The sequence below is a fragment of the Myxine glutinosa genome, chromosome 7 (genome assembly GCF_964187855.1).
Source record: "Myxine glutinosa chromosome 7, kmMyxGlut1.1, whole genome shotgun sequence".
Lineage (NCBI taxonomy): Eukaryota > Metazoa > Chordata > Myxini > Myxiniformes > Myxinidae > Myxine > Myxine glutinosa.
Window position 1 is genome coordinate 185,966,089 of NC_136267.1, and position 19,630 is coordinate 185,985,718.

General features: G+C 47.6%; 1 protein-coding gene and 1 long non-coding RNA gene across 5 annotated transcripts in view; one reads left to right on the plus strand and one right to left on the minus strand.

The window, feature by feature from the left end:
* The window catches only part of LOC137431895 (integrin beta-6), a 194,552-nt gene that overhangs the window by 67,909 nt on the left and 107,013 nt on the right, over positions 1-19,630 (plus strand). The gene's annotated exons all lie outside the window — the stretch shown is intronic.
* The window catches only part of LOC144893039 (uncharacterized), a 40,854-nt gene that overhangs the window by 14,621 nt on the left and 6,603 nt on the right, over positions 1-19,630 (minus strand). Inside the window, exon 3 of the long non-coding RNA XR_013624195.1 lies at positions 2,003-2,066. This is a non-coding gene — a long non-coding RNA (uncharacterized LOC144893039). The remainder of the gene's footprint in view (positions 1-2,002; positions 2,067-19,630) is intronic.

The following is a 19,630-nucleotide window of genomic DNA, read 5'->3' on the forward strand; positions in this document are numbered from 1 at the left end:
TTTTCAAAGCAAACTTTTGAAACTCGCTCCCGCTGTTTGATACGAAACTGAAAGGGAGGAAGACCAGGGGGGTGCCCATTTACCAAGCAACTAGCTTGCGCTTACCAAGCCAACCGTTCGTCAATGGTTTTGAATGGAGTGCTTGCTCGACTGCTTAAACCAGTTGGCGATCTCTCCACAAGAAACTTGGTAAATGAACACACACACAATGTTCTTGAGACGTGACCATAGATCGACTGTAATCTATATACCTCAAAGAGGAATGACCCTTCTTGCCACTCCCATAGTGAGTGGGTGTACTAGTTTGTAAAATGTAAGTTTGACCGACATTGTAAGCTTTAGTTATCTTTCATGTTCATATTTTTAGAGGCTGCTGTTTTACTTAGTACCATATTTGTCCCCCGTCGCACAGCGTATCGAAAGGGGGACTATGGCTTTCCCCTCCGTCCGTGTGTCCGTGCGTGTTTGCGTGCGGGCGTGCGTAAGCGAAGGACCGCATTCGAATTTGGTGTGTGGGTGCAACCCACGTCAAAATCCAAGATGGCCGCCGCCATGTATGTCTGATGCCATGTATGTCTTAACCTTGTGAGATGAATATCTTGAAAAATAAGCGAAGTACCAACTTCTAATCTGGTGTGTGGGTGTATCTCGGCATAAGGAAGAACGCTATTGAAAATTGGGGCGCCACGTCAAAATCCAAGATGGCCGCCACCATATATATGTCTGAACCTTGTGAGCGAAATATCTTGAAAAATAAGCGAAGTACCAACTTCTAATCTGGTGTGTGGGTGTATCTCGGCACAAGCAAGAACGCTGTTTAAAATTGGGTCGCCACGTCAAAATCCAAGATGGCCGCCGCCATGTATGTCTGAACCTTGTGAGCGAAATATCTTGAAAAATAAGCGAAGTACCAACTTCTAATCTGGTGTGTGGGTGTATCTCGGCATAAGGAAGAACACTATTGAAAATTGGGGCGCCACGTCAAAATCCAAGATGGCCGCCACCATATATATGTCTGAACCTTGTGAGCGAAATATCTTGAAAAATAAGCGAAGTACCAACTTCTAATCTGGTGTGTGGGTGTATCTCGGCACAAGCAAGAACGCTGTTTAAAATTGGGTCGCCACGTCAAAATCCAAGATGGCCGCCGCCATGTATGTCTGAACCTTGTGAGATGAATATCTTGAAAAATAAGCGAAGTACCAACTTCTAATCTGGTGTGTGGGTGTATCTCGGCAAAAGGAAGAACGCCATTGAAAATTGGGTCGCCACGTCAAAATCCAAGATGGCCGCCGCCATGTATGTCTGAACATTGTGAGATGAATATCTTGAAAAATAAGCGAAGTACCAACTTCTAATTTGGTGTGTGGATGTATCTCGGCATAAGGAAGAACGCTATTGTAAATTGGGTCGCCACGTCAAAATCCAAGATGGCCGCCACCATATACATGTCTGAAACTTGTGAGCGTAATATCTTGAAAAATAAGCGAAGTACCAACTTCTAATCTGGTGTGTGGGTGTATCTAGGCACAAGGAAGAACGCTATTGAAAATTGGGTCGCCACGTCAAAATCCAGGATGGCCGCCGCCATGTATGTCTGAACCTTGTGAGCGAAATATCATATCATAGCATGTTTTCTGCGTCTTCCACTTTGTCAACTCACATCACTTCACCGACGGGGGACCTCGGCGTAACGCTTGTTATTTTTATACGAGGTTCTGGCCTAATGGAGGAGCTAAAAGATGAAGGCAGCAGTTTTCTAAACTATAAAAGGAATTGGGGGTGGGGGGGGGGGGGCGGGGGGAGGGGAATGAACATGTACAGATGTACAGGGGGGGGGGGCAAGGATCTGGATTAGCACAGAGATGAGTAAGTGCCTGGAGAGGAACACAATGGGAAAGAATGAGGATGTGTCGGGGACATCATGGATGTGCATGAGCTAATGACGTGGCAGCACATTTGAAATGATGAAATTCCTCTGTTTCCATTCACACACCTTCACCTTTTCCTTCTGATAAACAACGTGAAATCGTCTTTCCTTTGGGAGACTCATGCGTAAAGCATTCCTGATGGAATCAGATGAAACATTAGATTTCACACTACAAAAGGCAAGTGAGTGAGTGAAGCAGCAAGTCCATATCCAAACAATAAAACATTCCCAAAATTTCAAATGAGGAAAGAAATTCAAATAAACATCCAGTGGAAATGATTAAAATTCAAATAAAAGAATTGTGTAAAAAATTGTCAATGACGTTGTTATGTAATAACTTTATGGATAAAATAAAAGGAAATAACCGGATCAGGTTTACGTTATTCAAATTATTTTTTTTATGCCAAACTTGCTAAACACAAGTACGTGTACATTTAACAATTTGTTTAAGCGAAATTATGTATTCTGTTAAAAAAAGGTTTGATCTTTAAAAAATAAAATATCAAGTTCACAAACATTTGGTTTTGAAAAAAGAGTAATTTTTCAATTTCGAAAAAGATTTTTCCGATTTAAAAATTTCTCATGAACTTGTGCCGAAGATTACCGTGGTGTATGTTCTGCTGAGAGGTGATAAAGAAAAACCTCCAAAAGCTTGTTGAACCTAACTTTACCTTGTGCAACCTGTACAACTTAACCTTGTGGAACCTGTACAACTTTACTTTGTGGAACCTGTACAACTTTACTTTGTGGAACCTGTACAACTTTACTTTGTGGAACCTGTACAACTTTACTTTGTGGAACCTGTATAACTTTACTTTGTGGAACCTGTATAACTTAACCTTGTTGAACCTAACTTTACCTTGTGGAACCTGTACAACTTTACCTTGTGGAACCTGTATAACTTTACTTTGTGGAACCTGTACAACTTTACTTTGTGGAACCTGTACAACTTTACTTTGTGGAACCTGTACAACTTTACTTTGTGGAACCTGTATAACTTAACCTTGTTGAACCTAACTTTACCTTGTGGAACCTGTACAACTTTACCTTGTGGAACCTGTATAACTTTACCTTGTCGAACCTTTATAACTTTACCTTGTCGAACCTTTATAACTTTACCTTGTGGAACCTGTACAACTTTACCTTGTGGAACCTGTATAACTTTACCTTGTGGAACCTGTATAGCTTTACCTTGTGGAACCTGTACAAATTTACCTTGCGGAACCTGTATAACTTTACCTTGTGGAACCTGTATAACTTTACCTTGTTGAACCTAACTTTACCTTGTAGAACCTGTACAACTTTACCTTGTGGAACGTGTATAACTTTACCTTGTGGAACCTGTATAACCTTACCTTGTGGAACCTGTACAACTTTACCTTGTGGAACCTGTATAACTTTACCTTGTGGAACCTGTATAACTTTACTTTGTGGAACCTGTATAACTTTACCTTGTTGACCTAACTTTACCTTGTGGAACCTGTATAACTTTACCTTGTGGAACCTGTATAACTTTACCTTGTCGAACCTTTATAACTTTACCTTGTGGAACCTGTACAACTTTACCTTGTGGAACCTGTACAACTTTACCTTGTGGAACCTGTACAACTTTACCTTGTGTAACCTGTATAACTTTACCTTGTGGAACCTGTATAACTTTACCTTGTGGAACCTGTATAACTTTACCTTGTGGAACCTGTATAACTTTACCTTGCGGAACCTGTATAACTTTACTTTGTGGAACCTGAATAACTTTACCTTGTTGAACCTAACTATACCTTGTGGAACCTGTACAACTTTACCTTGTGGAACCTGTACAACATTACCTTGTGGAACCTGTATAACTTTACCTTGTTGAACCTAACTTTACATTGTGGAACCTGTACAACTTTACCTTGTGGAACCTGTATAACTTTACCTTGTCAAACCTTTATAACTTTACCTTGTGGAACCTGTACAACTTTACCTTGTGGAACCTGTATAACTTCACCTTGTGGAACCTGTATAACCCTTGTGGAACCTGTATAACTTTACCTTGTGGAACCTGTATAACTTTACCTTGTGGAACCTGTATAACTTTACCTTGTGGAACCAGTACAACTTTACCTTGCGGAACCTATATAACTTTACCTTGTGGAACCTGTATAACTTTACCTTGTGCAACCTGTACAACTTTACCTTGTGGAACCTGTACAACTTTACCTTGTGGAACCTGTACAACTTTACCTTGTGGAACCTGTACAACTTTACCTTGTGGAACCTGTACAAATTTACCTTGTGGAACCTGTACAACTTTACATTGGGGAACCTGTACAACTTTACCTTGTGGAACCTGTATAAATTTACCTTGTGGAACCTGTATAAATTTACCTTGTGGAACCTGTATAACTTTACCTTGTGGAACCTGTATAACTTTACCTTGTGGAACCAGTACAACTTTACCTTGCGGAACCTGTATAACTTTACCTTGTGGAACCTGTGTTGTGAAAAACCAGTCGGGTCCACAACTTTAGTCCATCTGGTGGTTTAATTCCATTAAGACCATGACATCATTCTGTAATACAGGAAATGCAATAGGAATAAGGTTTGGCATCACATGGGTCCATCCATAACATTCAATGCAAGCAATCTTAATATTCTATGCAGGCGTACCGTTAGCGAGTCCACTAGATGTAACATGTCACAGGAGAAGTCCCCCTGAGCACCGACCGCAGCGGGTCTTATAGCCGCGCCCCTAGCAGTGTCAGCGAGCAACGATCATCACCTGGGTTCAGCATTAGTACGAATACGATTTCACTACATTCTCCCCACCGTTATAATTATACTGCAGAGCGGCTAGAATCGAGCGAGCGTCAGCATTAACAGAGTGTGGAACATGGTATCAGTCGACCCAACCGTACTGGTCCGGGCGGCGAATTTCTCTGCCAGCACGCGTCCGAAATTCCCCGGGTACGGCATCACATATCCCAGAGACCCCGGCGTCGGAAGAGCTACCGGTGTCAGGTGACGAAGGGGGTACCGCCAAGCCTTTGGGCACGGGTAGATGCGGCGAGGGGAGGGTCGGCAGACTTTCAGCGACGGGAGAGTCGGAAGAGTCCATAGTCTCATAGATTGGTTCGATCGGTTCGACCGATTCCCTACAAGGGTCGGCGATCCCACATGGGGCAAGATGATGTACGGAGACAGTGGTCTCACGTCCATCAGCCGTCATCACACGAGCATGCTCAGGATTAGCCTGGAGTATCTGCACTTTGTCCACTAAGGGGTCGTACTTGCTCGTGCGAACCGCCCGTTTGAGGTAGGCCGGCCCGGGCTCAGCGAGCCAACTGGGTAAAGACCGTATACACCCCGTGCTCCTGGGGTGGTGGAAAAGTCGCTCGTGGGGAGTCTGGTTGGTGGCCGTGCACAGTAGAGCCCTGATCGAGTTCAACGCCGCAGGTAGCGACCAAGCCCATTTATCGAGGCCCCGGCCGAGGGTCCGGAGGTTGAGCATGACGGCCCTCCATATAATCCCGTTGAAGCGTTCGATCTGCCCATTCGCCTGGGGTCTGTACGGCGTGGTGTAACTAGAAGCGATGTTATTTTGGAGCAGATAGCCTCGCACCTCCTGAGACAAGAAGACCGCACCCCGGTCGGTATGCACATAGGCCGGGTACCCGAACATAGAGAACAAGTTCTGTAAGCATCGCATTACCGTGGCAGCAGTCATGTCCACGCACGTATAAGCGAAGGGGAATCGCGAGTACTCATCGACGATAGTGAGCAGATAGCAAGAGTTACTCGACACCGGCAATGGGCCCTTGAAATCCATCGCCAAGCATTCCCACGGCCTCGTAGCCCTAACCAGAGTCCCCATGGGCGGGTTATAGAAACGCGGTTTGATTTCCGCGCATATAGCGCAGTCGCGACAGATACGGCGGATATCGTCAATCGAGTATGATAGATTGCCACGCCGCACAAAATGAGCGAAACGCATTACGCCCGGATGCCCCGCAGTGGCATGCAGCACGCGTAGGCCCTCCAAAGTGGTGATACCCGCGCACGTAGCCGGTCTCGATAAGGCGTCGGCGGCCTGGTTATCCTTCCCCGGGCGGTATTTGATAGTGTAGCAGTAGTCGGCAAGCTCTATACGCCAGCGAGTGATTTTCTCATTCTTAATGCGCTGGGCGTGTAATGTGTCGTACATGAACGCAACACTTTGCTGGTCCGTGATGATTTGGAAACATCGCCCGAGTAAGTACGGGCGCCATCGCCGAATAGACTCGACGATCGCATACGCTTCCTTTTCGACAGACGAATGTCTCCGCTCAGCGGAGGTAAGAGTCCGTGAAAAGAAAGCCACCGGACGCCCTCCTTGGGAGAGGGTCGCCGCGATGGCCTGATCCGAGGCATCACTTTCGAGGACGAAAGATCCGCTCTCGTCGATCGTTGCCACAGCGGCACTGGCGATGTCGGCCTTAAGGCCTCCAAAGGCCACCAATGCGGCCGGACGCAGAGGGAATGTATCGCAGGCCACAAGGGGGCGAAGTTTCGCGGAGAAATTTTGGACCCATTTGGAGTAATGGGCGAATAGCCCGAGGGCGCGCTTCAGGGATGCCCGATCGCAGGGAGGGGCCATGTCGAGCAAAGGTCGCAGACGCTCCTTATCCGGAGCGACAGAGCCATGGGTCACGGTGTACCCCAGAAGATCTATCTTGCGTAGAGAGTATTGACAATTATCCTTGTTCCTGGTTAAGTGATACCTCTGCGCGACCTCGAGGAAGCACGTCAGATTAGCATCATGGTGCCCTTGGTCATACCCACAAACCGTAAGATTGTCTAGGTAGACGAAAACATCGGTTAAGTTCTCCCTTGCAATGAGGTCATCCATGGCCCTCTGGAAACAGGCCACCCCGTTCGTTACCCCAAAAGGCAATCGAGTAAACTGGTACAACCGTTGCCCTGACTCAAATGCGGTCTCGATACGATCTGCCCAAGAGATGGGGATCTGATGGTACGCACTACGGAGATCGAGAGTGCTGTAGACCGAGTACTGGGCCACCTGTCGCACCAGCACGTCCATCCCCGGAAGGGGGTAGGCATCCAGCTGTGTAAAGCGGTTAATCGTTTGGGAATAATCGACTACCATGGATCTGCGGTGTGCGTCGCTTCGCACCACCAGGACCTGGGCTCGCCACGGCGACCGGCTAGGTTCTATGATACCGTCTTTCAAGAGCTGAGCCGTTTCGTCCGCAATGAATTGCATGTCTGCTCAAGAGTAGCGCCGTGATTTTACCGCGACAGGGGTACAGTCGGAGGTTAGATTGGGGAACAGCGAAAGCGGCTGGATTTCCATTTTCGCTAGGGTACACACAGCAAGCGCGTCAGGCCCCACAACAAGCGTGTCAGGCCCACCAAACTCCATTTCCAGACGTCCATGTCGCTGAAGAAAATCGTGTCCTAACAGAATATCAGCACATAAAGCAGGTAAGACCATAAGGTGTACATCTGGGAAAACCCGTCCCTTTATCACGAGTTTCAATCGGCATTCCCCCTTCGTGCTGAGTCGAAGTCCCTGGGAAGCCATGAAGATCCGTCTCGTAGACCTCAAGACCTGCCAACCATGCCTGTGCACAAGTCGCTGGTCGATAAAACTATCCGTAGACCCTGTATCCACCAAGGCCCGCACACAATGGCCTTCGACCATGAGGGGAATAAGGGCTTGAGCCAGGCCGGACGAGCCTGCTGGGAGTGGGACCGAACCTCCCGAGTGGGTCGGCCTCGCCTCGCGGGCGGATCCTATGCCAGCGGCAGTTTTCCGGGCATCAGAGGGTGCCCGTGGAGTCTCGTATAAGTTGTCAGGGTGTGTTCCCATGCAATCTGCAGTTTTGTGGTCGTTGCCGGAGTATTCGTTGTCCATGGGGAATCCGTTAAAGCCATCAGAGAGCTTTCCCATGCATTCCGGTGTTTTGCGATTCAACATCGCCGTTTGATGTGTATGGGCCTCCGTAGTATTCGAAATCGCCGTTTGATGGGTGAGGGCCACCGTAGTTGGTACCGAACTCGTGTCGCCGCCAGTGGACGCCGTACGCTCTTGAGAGACACGACGAGAACGTACCGCTGGGGCTTGGCGAGGCTCCAAAGCCCCTCGCGTGGCCCAGAGTCTGGTCAAGGACGCATGTGCCGTGCCCGATTGAGGATGAGACTGTTGTGGCTGTTCGGTGTCTCTCGCCAAGGTCGATTGAGCGACCAGGGGCCCGCGAGGAGGGACCCTGTCCATCAAAGCCGGGTAAGGCGCCGTGTTCCGAGCTCGGCTCGTAGGCTCTGCAATGAGCCCATTCAAGGTCGCGCGCGGCCGCGAGCCGCGTGCGGTTTCCGGCACACTTTTGCGTAGTGCCCCTTTTGCGAGCACAAATGGCATATGGCGTCCCGAGCCGGGCACACGGCCCGGGAATGACGTTGTCCCCCACAGAAATAGCAGGTGGCTCCGTGTAAGGCCTTGGGTCTGGCCGTTGCGGCAGCCATCAGGACCGGATCCTCCTCCGGAGCATCCTGGAGTTCCGCGAGCAGTTCCGCTCCCTCGGCGGTAGCACTCTCCGGCCGTGCGTGGAGCGAGGTTCCCGCCAAGAGGCACGTGCGATCATAGACTTTCGACTGCAACCGCGCTTCAGTGTGTACCTTTCCTTGCTCGAGTGCCACAGCGAAGGTCAGGTCGGTCTTCTCCAGGAGTTTGAGCCTTAGGTCCTGAGAGGAGACCCCAGCGACATAGGCGTCTAGGAGAAGGTCATCCTGAGCCTGCTCGTGAGTCCGTGGCTCCCGGGTGCTGTCCAGCAAGAGTTGCCGGAGCTCCTGGGCATAGTGATCCATCGGCTCGTTGGGTTGCTGGCGTCGCGTTAGTAGCAAGTGCCGAGCATACACCGGGTCTTTTCCTTTATGTACAATCGTTTGAGCTCCGCAATCGCGAGGTCGTACGTTGCGCATTGTGCGATGCTATTGTACACCTTGTAGTCGATTTTGGAGTGAAGCGTTGCTAGCTTCGCGACAGCCGTCGGCTCGGTCTCAGGCTCAGCGAAATGATTCTCCAACGTTTTGAGCCAGTGCTTCAGTTGCAATCCACCATCCGAGGCTTGCGGGTCGGCGCAGAATGGTGTGACCACCAGCGTCTTGTTGCCCGCCATGTCGGTAGATCGTTAATGGAATTAAGTGTTGTGAAAAACCAGTCGGGTCCACAACTTTAGTCCATCTGGTGGTTTAATTCCATTAAGACCATGACATCATTCTGTAATACAGGAAATGCAATAGGAATAAGGTTTGGCATCACATGGGTCCATCCATAACATTCAATGCAAGCAATCTTAATATTCTATGCAGGCGTACCGTTAGCGAGTCCACTAGATGTAACATGTCACAGGAGAAGTCCCCCTGAGCACCGACCGCAGCGGGTCTTATAGCCGCGCCCCTAGCAGTGTCAGCGAGCAACGATCATCACCTGGGTTCAGCATTAGTACGAATACGATTTCACTACATTCTCCCCACCGTTATAATTATACTGCAGAGCGGCTAGAATCGAGCGAGCGTCAGCATTAACAGAGTGTGGAACATGGTATCAGTCGACCCAACCGTACTGGTCCGGGCGGCGAATTTCTCTGCCAGCACGCGTCCGAAATTCCCCGGGTACGGCATCACATATCCCAGAGACCCCGGCGTCGGAAGAGCTACCGGTGTCAGGTGACGAAGGGGGTACCGCCAAGCCTTTGGGCACGGGTAGATGCGGCGAGGGGAGGGTCGGCAGACTTTCAGCGACGGGAGAGTCGGAAGAGTCCATAGTCTCATAGATTGGTTCGATCGGTTCGACCGATTCCCTACAAGGGTCGGCGATCCCACATGGGGCAAGATGATGTACGGAGACAGTGGTCTCACGTCCATCAGCCGTCATCACACGAGCATGCTCAGGATTAGCCTGGAGTATCTGCACTTTGTCCACTAAGGGGTCGTACTTGCTCGTGCGAACCGCCCGTTTGAGGTAGGCCGGCCCGGGCTCAGCGAGCCAACTGGGTAAAGACCGTATACACCCCGTGCTCCTGGGGTGGTGGAAAAGTCGCTCGTGGGGAGTCTGGTTGGTGGCCGTGCACAGTAGAGCCCTGATCGAGTTCAACGCCGCAGGTAGCGACCAAGCCCATTTATCGAGGCCCCGGCCGAGGGTCCGGAGGTTGAGCATGACGGCCCTCCATATAATCCCGTTGAAGCGTTCGATCTGCCCATTCGCCTGGGGTCTGTACGGCGTGGTGTAACTAGAAGCGATGTTATTTTGGAGCAGATAGCCTCGCACCTCCTGAGACAAGAAGACCGCACCCCGGTCGGTATGCACATAGGCCGGGTACCCGAACATAGAGAACAAGTTCTGTAAGCATCGCATTACCGTGGCAGCAGTCATGTCCACGCACGTATAAGCGAAGGGGAATCGCGAGTACTCATCGACGATAGTGAGCAGATAGCAAGAGTTACTCGACACCGGCAATGGGCCCTTGAAATCCATCGCCAAGCATTCCCACGGCCTCGTAGCCCTAACCAGAGTCCCCATGGGCGGGTTATAGAAACGCGGTTTGATTTCCGCGCATATAGCGCAGTCGCGACAGATACGGCGGATATCGTCAATCGAGTATGATAGATTGCCACGCCGCACAAAATGAGCGAAACGCATTACGCCCGGATGCCCCGCAGTGGCATGCAGCACGCGTAGGCCCTCCAAAGTGGTGATACCCGCGCACGTAGCCGGTCTCGATAAGGCGTCGGCGGCCTGGTTATCCTTCCCCGGGCGGTATTTGATAGTGTAGCAGTAGTCGGCAAGCTCTATACGCCAGCGAGTGATTTTCTCATTCTTAATGCGCTGGGCGTGTAATGTGTCGTACATGAACGCAACACTTTGCTGGTCCGTGATGATTTGGAAACATCGCCCGAGTAAGTACGGGCGCCATCGCCGAATAGACTCGACGATCGCATACGCTTCCTTTTCGACAGACGAATGTCTCCGCTCAGCGGAGGTAAGAGTCCGTGAAAAGAAAGCCACCGGACGCCCTCCTTGGGAGAGGGTCGCCGCGATGGCCTGATCCGAGGCATCACTTTCGAGGACGAAAGATCCGCTCTCGTCGATCGTTGCCACAGCGGCACTGGCGATGTCGGCCTTAAGGCCTCCAAAGGCCACCAATGCGGCCGGACGCAGAGGGAATGTATCGCAGGCCACAAGGGGGCGAAGTTTCGCGGAGAAATTTTGGACCCATTTGGAGTAATGGGCGAATAGCCCGAGGGCGCGCTTCAGGGATGCCCGATCGCAGGGAGGGGCCATGTCGAGCAAAGGTCGCAGACGCTCCTTATCCGGAGCGACAGAGCCATGGGTCACGGTGTACCCCAGAAGATCTATCTTGCGTAGAGAGTATTGACAATTATCCTTGTTCCTGGTTAAGTGATACCTCTGCGCGACCTCGAGGAAGCACGTCAGATTAGCATCATGGTGCCCTTGGTCATACCCACAAACCGTAAGATTGTCTAGGTAGACGAAAACATCGGTTAAGTTCTCCCTTGCAATGAGGTCATCCATGGCCCTCTGGAAACAGGCCACCCCGTTCGTTACCCCAAAAGGCAATCGAGTAAACTGGTACAACCGTTGCCCTGACTCAAATGCGGTCTCGATACGATCTGCCCAAGAGATGGGGATCTGATGGTACGCACTACGGAGATCGAGAGTGCTGTAGACCGAGTACTGGGCCACCTGTCGCACCAGCACGTCCATCCCCGGAAGGGGGTAGGCATCCAGCTGTGTAAAGCGGTTAATCGTTTGGGAATAGTCGATTACCATGCATCTGCGGTGTGCATCGCTTCGCACCACCAAGACCTGGGCTCGCCACGGCGACCGGCTAGGTTCTATGATACCGTCTTTCAAGAGCTGAGCCGTTTCGTCCGCAATGAATTGCATGTCTGCTCAAGAGTAGCGCCGTGATTTTACCGCGACAGGGGTACAGTCGGAGGTTAGATTGGGGAACAGCGAAAGCGGCTGGATTTCCATTTTCGCTAGGGTACACACAGCAAGCGCGTCAGGCCCCACAACAAGCGTGTCAGGCCCACCAAACTCCATTTCCAGACGTCCATGTCGCTGAAGAAAATCGTGTCCTAACAGAATATCAGCACATAAAGCAGGTAAGACCATAAGGTGTACATCTGGGAAAACCCGTCCCTTTATCACGAGTTTCAATCGGCATTCCCCCTTCGTGCTGAGTCGAAGTCCCTGGGAAGCCATGAAGATCCGTCTCGTAGACCTCAAGACCTGCCAACCATGCCTGTGCACAAGTCGCTGGTCGATAAAACTATCCGTAGACCCTGTATCCACCAAGGCCCGCACACAATGGCCTTCGACCATGAGGGGAATAAGGGCTTGAGCCAGGCCGGACGAGCCTGCTGGGAGTGGGACCGAACCTCCCGAGTGGGTCGGCCTCGCCTCGCGGGCGGATCCTATGCCAGCGGCAGTTTTCCGGGCATCAGAGGGTGCCCGTGGAGTCTCGTATAAGTTGTCAGGGTGTGTTCCCATGCAATCTGCAGTTTTGTGGTCGTTGCCGGAGTATTCGTTGTCCATGGGGAATCCGTTAAAGCCATCAGAGAGCTTTCCCATGCATTCCGGTGTTTTGCGATTCAACATCGCCGTTTGATGTGTATGGGCCTCCGTAGTATTCGAAATCGCCGTTTGATGGGTGAGGGCCACCGTAGTTGGTACCGAACTCGTGTCGCCGCCAGTGGACGCCGTACGCTCTTGAGAGACACGACGAGAACGTACCGCTGGGGCTTGGCGAGGCTCCAAAGCCCCTCGCGTGGCCCAGAGTCTGGTCAAGGACGCATGTGCCGTGCCCGATTGAGGATGAGACTGTTGTGGCTGTTCGGTGTCTCTCGCCAAGGTCGATTGAGCGACCAGGGGCCCGCGAGGAGGGACCCTGTCCATCAAAGCCGGGTAAGGCGCCGTGTTCCGAGCTCGGCTCGTAGGCTCTGCAATGAGCCCATTCAAGGTCGCGCGCGGCCGCGAGCCGCGTGCGGTTTCCGGCACACTTTTGCGTAGTGCCCCTTTTGCGAGCACAAATGGCATATGGCGTCCCGAGCCGGGCACACGGCCCGGGAATGACGTTGTCCCCCACAGAAATAGCAGGTGGCTCCGTGTAAGGCCTTGGGTCTGGCCGTTGCGGCAGCCATCAGGACCGGATCCTCCTCCGGAGCATCCTGGAGTTCCGCGAGCAGTTCCGCTCCCTCGGCGGTAGCACTCTCCGGCCGTGCGTGGAGCGAGGTTCCCGCCAAGAGGCACGTGCGATCATAGACTTTCGACTGCAACCGCGCTTCAGTGTGTACCTTTCCTTGCTCGAGTGCCACAGCGAAGGTCAGGTCGGTCTTCTCCAGGAGTTTGAGCCTTAGGTCCTGAGAGGAGACCCCAGCGACATAGGCGTCTAGGAGAAGGTCATCCTGAGCCTGCTCGTGAGTCCGTGGCTCCCGGGTGCTGTCCAGCAAGAGTTGCCGGAGCTCCTGGGCATAGTGATCCATCGGCTCGTTGGGTTGCTGGCGTCGCGTTAGTAGCAAGTGCCGAGCATACACCGGGTCTTTTCCTTTATGTACAATCGTTTGAGCTCCGCAATCGCGAGGTCGTACGTTGCGCATTGTGCGATGCTATTGTACACCTTGTAGTCGATTTTGGAGTGAAGCGTTGCTAGCTTCGCGACAGCCGTCGGCTCGGTCTCAGGCTCAGCGAAATGATTCTCCAACGTTTTGAGCCAGTGCTTCAGTTGCAATCCACCATCCGAGGCTTGCGGGTCGGCGCAGAATGGTGTGACCACCAGCGTCTTGTTGCCCGCCATGTCGGTAGATCGTTAATGGAATTAAGTGTTGTGAAAAACCAGTCGGGTCCACAACTTTAGTCCATCTGGTGGTTTAATTCCATTAAGACCATGACATCATTCTGTAATACAGGAAATGCAATAGGAATAAGGTTTGGCATCACATGGGTCCATCCATAACATTCAATGCAAGCAAGCTTAATATTCCATGCAGGCGTACCGTTAGCGAGTCCACTAGATGTAACATGTCACAGGAGAAGTCCCCCTGAGCACCGACCGCAGCGGGTCTTATAGCCGCGCCCCTAGCGGTGTCAGCGAGCAACGATCATCACCTGGGTTCAGCATTAGTACGAATACGATTTCACTACAACCTGTATAACTTTACTTTGTGGAACCTGTATAACTTTGCCTTGTTGAACCTAACTTTACCTTGTGGAACCTGTACAACTTTACCTTGTGGAACCTGTACAACTTCACCTTGTGGAACCTGTATAACTTTACCTTGTGGAACCTGTACAACTTTACCTTGCGGAACCTGTTTAACTTTACCTTGTGGAACCTGTATAACTTTACCTTGTGGAACCTGTATAACTTTACCTTGTGGAACCTGTATAACTTTACCTTGTGGAACCTGTATAACTTTACCTTGTGGAACCTGTACAACTTTACCTTGTGGAACCTGTATAACTTTACCTTGTGGAACCTGTATAACTTTACCTTGTGGAACCTGTATAACTTTACCTTGTGGAACCTGTATAACTTTACCTTGTGGAACCTGTACAACTTTACCTTGTGGTACCTGTACAACTTTACCTTGTGGTACCTGTACAACTTTACCTTGTGGAACCTGTATAACTTTACCTTGTGGAACCAGTATAACTTTACTTTGTGGAACCTGTATAACTTTACCTTGTTGAACCTAACTTTACATTGTGCAACCTGTACAACTTTACCTTGTGGAACCTGTACAACTTTACCTTGTGGAACCTGTATAACTTTACCTTGTGGAACCTGTATAACTTTACCTTGTTGAACCTTTATAACTTTACCTTGTGGAACCTGTACAACTTTACCTTGTGGAACCTGTATAACTTTACCTTGTGGAACCTGTATAACTTTACCTTGTGGAACCTGTATAACTTTACCTTGCGGAACCTGTATAACTTTACCTTGTGGACCTGTAATGTTCATGTTTATTATCCAGGTACTGTCGGAATCTCTTCAACTTTCTTGTTATTCAGTGAACATTAATTTGATATTTGTGAACACAAGTGCCAACCAAATGACTAATATTCCTTTGGTTAGTTCAGTCCATGTCCTGTATTTACACAGAATTTATCTTGTTTAGTGGAAGTCAAGGTTGCTGGAATTGAAAACACACAGAAGTGAAGTTTGACCTCCTCAAATTGTCTGTAAATAAATGTTATATTGTGAACAGCCAATTCATAATACAAGTTTATCTGACTTTGTCCTTATGTGTAGAATCTTATCTTATGATGTTCTTTATAAATGTAATGGGTTCATTTGACTAGTGTGTGGGTTATGAGGTGCCAGATTACTTTTGTTTATGTAATACCATAATTGTTTGCAGAATAGTTGTTTATGTAATACCATAATTGTTTGCAGAATAGTTCTGAGATTTTTGGGAACAACAACAACTACAAAGAAGAAAGGATACCATGACATAAACGAGCAAAAAGGAACACTGTTAATTAAGACCTTTACATGGAGATGATATGGCTCACCAAGATTTCCTAATGATATTACTTTGGTTGCATTTGGGAGTTCAAAATTAGTTCAGCTTGGAATAAAAAAAGAGTTTACATATTGATCTCAAAAGATTCGTGGAGATAAACGCAGCCACCATCCTTTGAACATGCGGGCTGAAGAAACGGTCTTGTGACCACCATGGGGCCCTAATGGATGCAAACAATGACTCTTGTGGTTAGCTAGGTAGTGATTGTGTGGGAAAATATGAATTGCACAACAAAAAATTGTACCTGGACGTGTAACTGTGCTTGCTTTACATGGGGTTGGAAAGCAATTACTCCTGCTCCGGTTTAAGCCGGACAGCCCGAGCGGACAGGTAAGGCGTGCTGTGGGCTTTGGAGACCTGCTCTGCGTCGGTGCACTGACTCAGGATGAGTGCCAAATCTATTGAAATCCACAAATCAAGGCAATTTAGTGAGCGTGGCCTGTGCCAGCAAATCATTACTCCGAGGCCTTGTGCCATAGTGTTTCGTAAGTCCGAGATCTCGCAACATGACCAGCCATGCAGGGGAGCGGGAAGAGAGGAGACTGGAGAAAAGAAAATGGGATGGGTGATGGTGGGGTGCTGGTGGATGGTGGCAGAGGGTGAGGAATTTGGCACAAGAAGGTTGAAAGGATTATTTTTTTGGGTCAACAGTGTGAGGATAAAGTAAAGCCAAACTGCAGTGGCTCTAAACAGAGATAAGCGACAAGGTCATTGGTGAAGGAAGGCTCTGATCATGAGCATCTTTTTTATTGTGGTTTCTGTTTGAGCCTTTAGCATAAAGGTAAGGTAAGCAGACCTTTACCCGGTGACCTTTGTTTTACAATTTACAAGCTCCAAAATGACAAGCAAACAGCATCCAATAGCTGATGGATAATGTCACAGTCTCTGTTCAACAACGGAAAGAACTTGTATAAAATAAAATAAAGAAGGAAAATTATATTTTCTCAATTGCTGCCATGAAGCGCATTCATGTTCATCAATAATAATAATAAAAGGGTGTGTGTGTGTGTGTGAGTGTGATATATCATATGATATGTCATATCATATCAACACTCATATCATATCATAAGGCTAACCCCCGCTCTTGCAGGGAAAATGGCCTTAAAATGCCTGTTGTGTTTGTTGTATATGATATATGATATGATATGATATATGATATGATATATGATATGATATGATATATGATATATGATATGATATATGATATGATGTGATATATGATATGATGTGATATATGATATGATATATGATATGATATATGATATGATATATGATATGAAACATGATATGATATATGATATGATATATGATATGATACATGATATGATATATGATATGATATGATATATGATATGATGTGATATATGATATGATGTGATATATGATATGATATATGATATGATATATGATATGATATATGATATATGATATGATATATGATATGATGTGATATATGATATGATATATGATATTATATGATATATTATATGATATATGATATGATACATGATATGATATATGATATGATATATGATATGATATATGATATGATACATGATATGATATATGATGATATATGATATGATATATGATATGATATATGATATGATATATGATATGATATATGATATGATACATGATATGATACATGATATGATACATGATATGATATATGATATGATATATGATATGATATATGATATGATATATGATATGATATATATGATGTGATATATGATATGATGTGATATATGATATGATTTGATATATGATATGATATATGATATGATATATGATATGATGTGATATATGATGTGATATGATATATGATATGATGTGATATATGATATGATGTGATATATGATATGATGTGATATATGATATGATGTGATATATGATATGATATATGATATGATGTGATATATGATATGATGTGATATATGATATGATATGATATGATATATGATATGATATATGATATGATATATGATATGATGTGATATATGATATGATGTGATATATGATATGATTTGATATATGATATGATTTGATATATGATATGATATATGATATGATATACAGGTTCCACAAGGATTGAGGATTTTAGAAATTTGAAGAAAAGTGGTTGACCTCTGGCCTATGTTGACCTTTTGACCTAAAAATAAATACGATTCTGTTGGACCACAAACTCTACCATTTGGTGAAGTTTCGTGAAGATCGGTTTAAAATTGTGACCTGTAGGCAAGTATAAGTGAGTGGAGTGATCAACATACGTGTCCAAAAAATTATTTTTGCCAAGTAACTTATTCCGGGACACAAAGGTGACATGTTTCACAGCACCACTTGGTTGTCTGCGACATAACGGTGAAAGGCACGAGGAGAGCTCGGCGGATGAAGTACCAACCGAGAATGAAGGTGTGGAGGTTGAAAGAGGTGACAGTGAGGGAGGCATTAAAAGAGAGGCTGAATATGGTCGAGGATGATGTGGTTGAGCTTCAAAGTGGTTGGATGTCAATGAAAGCTAATCTGTTGGGAGCCGTTGGTGAGGTATGTGGATGGACAAAAGGACCACCGAGGCACTCGGAAACATGGTGGTGGGATGGTGAAGTTGGAAAGAATATTGACGAGAAGAGGAAGAAGTTCAAGGAGTGACAGAAGGCGAAGGGTACGGCAGCAGAAAAATCAGAGCATGAAAGTTATAAGGCAGCCAAGAAGGCTGCAAAGAAAGCGGTAGCAAAGGCGCAGGAGGCATGTAGGAAAATGTTCGGACAACGCTTGGATTCAGAAGAGGGTCAGAGAGCGTTATTCAGGATTGCAAAGCAGATAGCGAAAGAGAGGTGCGATGTGATGGCGGTGAGTTGCTTGAAGGATGAAGTGGGACAAATCGTTGTGCACCCAGATGGAATTAAAGGAAGATGGAAAAGACATATGGAAATGCTGTTGAATACAGAGAATGAATGGGATGGCAACATAGAGAGTAACCCAGTTTTAGGACCAGCAGAGAAGATAACTGAGAAGGAAGTTGAGGAAGCGATAAAAGCAATGAAGAGTCGAAACGCGGGAGGGCCGATGGGAGTTGTGGGAGATATGAAAGAGATCTGTAATCTGGTGGTGAAAGAAGGCCGCATTCCAGTGGATTGGGAACTGAGTACCCTCGTGCCTCCATACAAGGGGAAAGGTGACCCTCTGGACTGTGGCTCTTATCGAGCGATAAAGTTATTGGGGCATGGAATGAAGGTATTGCAAAGGGTGTTGGAGAGGAGGATGACGAAGAAAGTGAAGATTGAGGAAATGCAGTTTTGATTTATGCCAGGAAAAGGAACGACAGACGCACTGTTTATTGCAAGGCAGTTGAAGTCCATGGAGAAGAGGAAGAAGTTGTTTCTTGGGTTTGTTGATCTGGAGAAAGCATTTGATAGGGTTCCACACGAAGTAGTGACATGGGCATTGAGGACGTTAGAAGTGGAGGAATGGTTGATCAGAGTAGTGATGGCAATGTACAAAAGAGCGCGCACAGCTGTAAGGACGAAGGATGGGAACAGTGGTGAGTTTGAGGTGAAGGTGGGAGTGCATCGGGTCGGTACTAAGTCCACTACTATTTGTAGCTGTGATGGAGGTGTTGGCTCGGAACATGAAGAAGGTTTACCGTGGGAGTTGTTGTATGCAGATGATCTGGTGTTGATTGCGGAGAGTATGGGTGGACTGAAGGAGAAGATGAACAAGTGGAAGGAATGTATGGAGGAAAAAGATGGAGGTGATGTGGTTCGGGCAGAAGAGAAAATAAATGAATATCAGGTTAGAGGGGAAGGAGATAAAACATGGAAATAGGTTTGAGTATCTGGGTGTTACAGCAACTGGGGATGGTAAGTCAGAGGTTGAGGTGGGTGCGAATTCAGGTGGGTGCGAATGTGGAGGAGGGTGGATGGTGTAATGTTAGACAGAAATATTTCTGTGAGCAAGGAGATTGAAAGGGAAGGTTCTGATGTCTTGTGTAACGCCGCCCTACTTTTACAGTCTGGAGATGGTGGCACTGACAGATTGACAACAACAGAATCTGTAGGTTTCGGAGAACAACTGGGTCAGGAGGATTGTGGGAGTGAAGAG